This window comes from Megalobrama amblycephala, linkage group LG11 (assembly GCF_018812025.1).
Source record: "Megalobrama amblycephala isolate DHTTF-2021 linkage group LG11, ASM1881202v1, whole genome shotgun sequence".
NCBI classification, from domain to species: domain Eukaryota; kingdom Metazoa; phylum Chordata; class Actinopteri; order Cypriniformes; family Xenocyprididae; genus Megalobrama; species Megalobrama amblycephala.
In genome coordinates, this window is record NC_063054.1 from 14,879,831 (window position 1) to 14,885,771 (window position 5,941).

Consider the following 5,941-nt stretch of genomic DNA (forward strand, 5'->3'; position numbering starts at 1 on the left):
CCCTGAGTTTGTGAGTTTTTATATATATAATTATATAGAAATATATTATTCAGTTAAATTGTATGAAAATGAAAGGATGTTAACCAGACTTTTTGTAAATTTGTCTTTAAATACTGCTTTTAATGAAAGCTTGTGGCCAGTGCCCAGGATAATGGATGTGTGCAATGGTCTATCACTCCCAGTCCAAATCTGTACATTAATCTTACATTCTGAGAAAAAAAAAGTGAAATTTACAGTAAAAAAAAAAAAAATTGGCAGCTGTGATTGCTAGAACTTTACTGTAGAAAACGAAGTAGCAACATTTTAAGTTTTACAGACTTAAATTTACAGTAAAAAAGTATATTTGATTAAGTGAAAGTGTTAATTATCCAAATTATTAAAATCTGTTTTTTTATAATTTACTGACAACTGTTTTTTATAATTTACCGACAACCAAATCAAAGTTAATCACAAGTAGCTTTTACTCAAGCTGAGGTAAATAAAGTTCTGTCGTGAAACTCTAGATAGCGCAGACAGTCTTAACTCAATCTGCTTGCAATCACATCATTCTCTGTAGGGCACAACTGATTGGTTCCTGCTGTATCAGTAGCCAATGAGCTTGCTGCTCAACCTTCAAATACTTGGTCAGCATTCCTATAGCAGTAGCAACATGCTTTCAGAAATCCTCCACCTTCCCCAGCTCCACCTGTATAGATCTGCTACAGGTAATTCATGTGTGCTATATTGTACAGCAGCAACTTGTTGTGTATGTATTGGCAGTAGCAAGTCCTGTACTTTCTCTGCTGCAGCAGCGTAGCAGATCTATTCCGCCAAGACCAAACATTGTCATGTCCATTACCGTTCCAAAAATTCTTGAGTTGTCATGACAGAAATACTAATATATAGAAGGTGTCACACAAATACAAAACACCATCATGGTAACACACAATGTTAAAATAATGCAATAAACATTAATTTATCAACATAAGTTGTAACATAAAACCCTAATGTACATACATACTGTAGAGTGGGGCAGGGATTATGTCAAATCCCAGGTGATTAATTAGCCACTTGTTCCCTCAATATTTTCTTATAGGGTTTTACAATGGGGTTTTTCAATTTATGAGTAAAATAAGGTCTGTGGTAAACATTACTTGATGATACTTGACAAAACGCTTTGCTCTAAATTACACACACCCATATCGAAAACACAAATTTTGATTTTTTTTATTTAAAAAAAAATATGTTTTTAACTATATAAGAATGTGTGAGTGTGTGCAGTTTATGTTGTAGAACAAAGCATCCAAGTATCAAGTTATGTTTATTACAAGCTTTATTTTATACGGAAGCCCTGAATTGCAGGGTGGGAAAAAAAAGAAAAGAAAACTTATGGTGAGGAGGGGAAAAAAAAGAAAACTTATCTCATTATTTCGACATAAGTCGTTATTACGACATCGCTATTTCGAGATAAGTCATTATTTCAACATGTCTTTATTTCGACATAATACACTATATTGCCAAAAGTTTTGGGACGCCTGCCTTTACGTGCACATGAACTTTAATGAGTTGGCCCTTTGCAGCTATTACAGCTTCAACTCTTCTTGGAAGGATTTCCACAAGGTTTAGGAGTGTGTTTATGGGAATTTTTGACCATTTTTCTAGAAGTGCTTTTGTGAGGTCAGGCAGTGATGTTGGCGAGAAGGCCTGGCTCGCGGTCGCCGCTCTAATTCATCCCAAAGGTGTTCTATCGGGTTGAGGTCAGGACTCTGTGCAGGCCAGTCAAGTTCCTCCACACCAAACTTGCTCATCCATGTCTTAATGGACCTTGCTTTGTGCACTGGTGCGCAGTCATGTTGGAACAGGAAGGGGCCATCCCCAAGCTGTTCCCATAAAGTTGGGAGCATGAAATTGTCCAAAATGTCTTGGTATGCTGAAGCATTAAGAGTTCCTTTCACTGGAACTAAGGGGCCAAGCCCAACCCCTGAAAAACAACCCCACACCATAATCCCCCCTCCACCAAACTTTACACTTGGCACAATGCAGTCAGGCAACTACCGTTATCCTGACAACCGCCAAACCCAGACTCATCCATCGGATTGCCAGACAGAGAAGCATGATTCGTCACTCCAGAGAACACCAAATTTCACGAATGGACTTTGCACAGGTGGCAACCTTTCACGGTACCACGCTTGAATTCACTGAGCTCCTGAGAGCGACCCATTCTTTCACAAATGTTTGTAGAAGCAGACTGCATGCCTAAGTGCTTGATTTTATACACCTGTGACCATGGAAGTGATTGGAACACCTGAATTCAATGATTTGGAGGGTTATCCCAATACTTTTGGCAATATAGTGTATCTCGTTATTTCAACATAAGTCATTTCGAGACATTAAGTCATTATTTCGACATAACTCGTTATTGTATATCAAGTTTAATAAAAGATGTGCACAATTCAACGTCTTCATTGGCGCAACAGTAGTGTGTTGGCTCACAGTCTAAGCTTTTACTGTGATCGCCGTGGTTTCGAATCCGCCTTTTGGCAAGCTCTCTCTTCTCTATTTTCCCATCATATATCACATCACAAAGGCATTTATTTTCAATAAAAATTAAAATAAAAGTGGAAATAACCTGCCTAATGAGTGTTTAATAATATTAAAAGTATTTATTTTATATCTCGAAATAACATGTTGAAATAACGAGATATGTTTAAATAACAACTTATGTCGAAATAACGAGATATTATGTTGAAATAACGACTTAATATCTTGAAATAACGACTTGTGTCGAAATAACGACTTTAATATCTCGAAATAACGAGGGAACCAGTGACAAATAGTCTTACTGGTTTTGATGTCATCACTGCACCACTCTATTATATATTTTGTTATAAGATGACTTCTTTTTCACTTCCAAAAACTGTACATTTAACAGTATTTGTAAAGTAAATTTTTTAGAAAAATTACATCGTCTCATTAGATGTAGGCTATTGCAATTTTTCACCATATAGAGTGAGAACTTACCATTAACCAATGAATAGGGTTTTAATGTAGGATTTTACAAAAAAAATTACAAAATTACAATCATTTTTAAAGTCCAACACAAAATCTGAATGAAATACATGCTTTATTTTAGGCAGAGAGTATGAGTCATGGAGGACATTTCATGCAATGATGAAGCAGTGACTCACATATTGGCCGCTGTTGTTTGTTGCACTCTTCAATCAGTATCTCTCCAGATTACTCATAGTTTTGTTAAAATGTATTTCAGTTATAAGTGCTGAAATAATGACTGTAGTGGCTGTGTTTGAGTACTGCAGTGCATGAATAAACTGCTTTATCTCAGAACTCCTCTCTGCTGGAGGACTGTTTGGATGACTCACATGTCGTCTTTTGTGTGTGGCCTATATCCATGTCTTAAGTAACTCTACCATGTTTATTATGTGAAGACTTTTTTTAATTTTTCTCTTCTCTCTCTGTCTCATACCCTCTGCATTCTCTCTTCCCCTCACTGAATTATTGATATCAAAGCGCTCATGTTCTCGCTATTGATAAAATTGTGGGTAAAAATGTACTCAGTGAGGAATTTATGACATTTTCCATAATGCAATGTTTACTAGTTAAATGTGTGTTTCAGGGGAATATTAACCATGGACTTGTCAGTTGGCAATGAAAATATCAGCTCCTATGAATGCTGTTTGTGATGAAGTCTTTTGGCCATAACACTTATTAATCACACTAAAAGAACATTGCTAAATTAAGATGTTATTGATGTTACGATTTGGTGTCATTCAAAAGAAATACATTCAAAAATAAAAGATAAGTATACACTACCATTCAATGGTTTGGGGTCAGTATGATTACGAAAAAATAATAATTCAGCAAGGATGCATTAAAATTGACATTATCAAAAGTGACATTGAAGACATTGTTACAAAATATCCTATTTATGTTCTTTTGAACTTTCTATTCTTTGAAGAATCCTGAATAAATATATATCACAGTTTCCACAAAAATATGATGCAGCACAACCGTTTTCAGCATTGATCATAATAGGAAACATTTCTTGAGCAGCAAATCAGCATATTAGAATGATTTCTGAAGGATCATGTGACACTTAAGACTGAAGTAATGACTGCTGAAAATTCAGCTTTGCCATCACAGGAATAAATAGCATTTTAAGATATGTTAATAATATTTCAATACTACTGTTTTTACTGTATTTTTGAATCAAATACATGCAGCCTTGGCAAGCAGAAGAGACTTCCAATACAAGCTCCAAATGTTTGAATGGCTGTGTGTATATTCTTAACACATCTTCTCTCCTATTCAACCGTGAGATGATACCAACACTGAGGATGGTTCAGTTTGCTGAGTTATGACTCACTTTTTGCTGAAAAGGTCATGATCAATGAGTCTTCAAAGGGAGTTTTATATTCTTTGTAATGTCTCATTGACTGAGACATTGACTATGTATAAGATATATACACAATACTGTACATAGTGTTATATATATATTGTGTTGGTCCCTCTTTTTCAGCCAAAACATCCCTGACCTGTCGAGGCATGGACTCCACTAGACCCCTGAAGGTGTGCTGTGGTATCTGGCACCAAGATGTTAGCAGCAGATCCTTTAAGTCCTGTAAGTTGTGAGGTGGGGCCTCCATGGATTGAACTTGTTTGTTCAGCACATCCCACAGACTGGATTGAGATCTGGGGAATTTGGAGGCCAAGTCATCACCTCAAACTCGTGTTCCTCAAACCATTTCTGAACCATTTTTGCTTTTTGGCAGGGCACATTATCCTGCTGAAAGGGTGTACATGGTCTGCAACAATGCTTAGGTAGGTGGTACGTGTCAAAGTAAAATCCAGGACCCAAGGTTTCCCAGCAGAACATTGCTCAAAGCATCACACTGCCTCCGCTGGCTTGCCTTCTTCCCATAGTGCATCCTGGTGCCATGTGTTTCCCAGGTAAATGAAGCACACGCACCCAGCCATCCACGTGATGTAAAAGAAAACGTGATTTCATCTGACTGGTCTGCGACTATGCAGCCCCATATGCAACAAACTGTGATGCATTGTGTATTCTGACACCTTTCTATCAGAACCAGCATTAACTTCTTTGAGTTACAGTAGCTCGTCTGTTGGATTGGTCCAGCCTTCACTCCCTACGTGCATCAATGAGCCTTGGCCGCCCATGACCCTGTCGCCGATTCTGATCACTGCAGACCGGGAACACCCCACAAGGGCTGCAGTTTTGGAGATGAGAGAATTTGGCCCTTGTCAAACTCGCTCAAATCCTTACACTTGCCCATTTTTCCTGCTTCTAACACAGTGTTTCTCAACCCTGGTCCTGAAGGACCCCCAACACTGCAGGTTTTGTCTTTCTCCCTAATTAAACACACCTGATTCAACTCATCAGCTCATTAGAAGAAACTCCACTACCTGAAATGAGTGTGTCAGACAGAGGAGACTTTCAAAATGTGCAGTGTTGGGGGTCCTCCAGGACCAGGGTTGAGAAACACTGTTCTAACACATCAACTTTAAGGACAAAATGTTCATTTGCTGCCTAATATATCCCACCCACTAACAGGTGCCATGATGAAGAGGTAATCAGTGTTATTCACTTCACCTGTCAGTGCTCATAATGTTATGCCTGTTAGGTATATATATATGTATAGGCTATTGAGATTCATAAAAATACTAGGGATGCACAATATGTACCATATCGATTATCAGCAGATATTAAGAGATTTTTTTATTTACCAGTATCAGTTAGTGTTGATTATTTAATAGTATCCTCATTTTCTCCATTTTTAGATTTAGGTTATCTTTGCGAAATCTAACACTTACTAAAAAATTTATCTTTAAACCTCTTTAGTAAACAGAAGATCTCTATTCAGAGCTGTTTATGCTGAGATAAAGACAAAAGTAGGAGAGAAAGGGCCACACAGACGGACTCTTG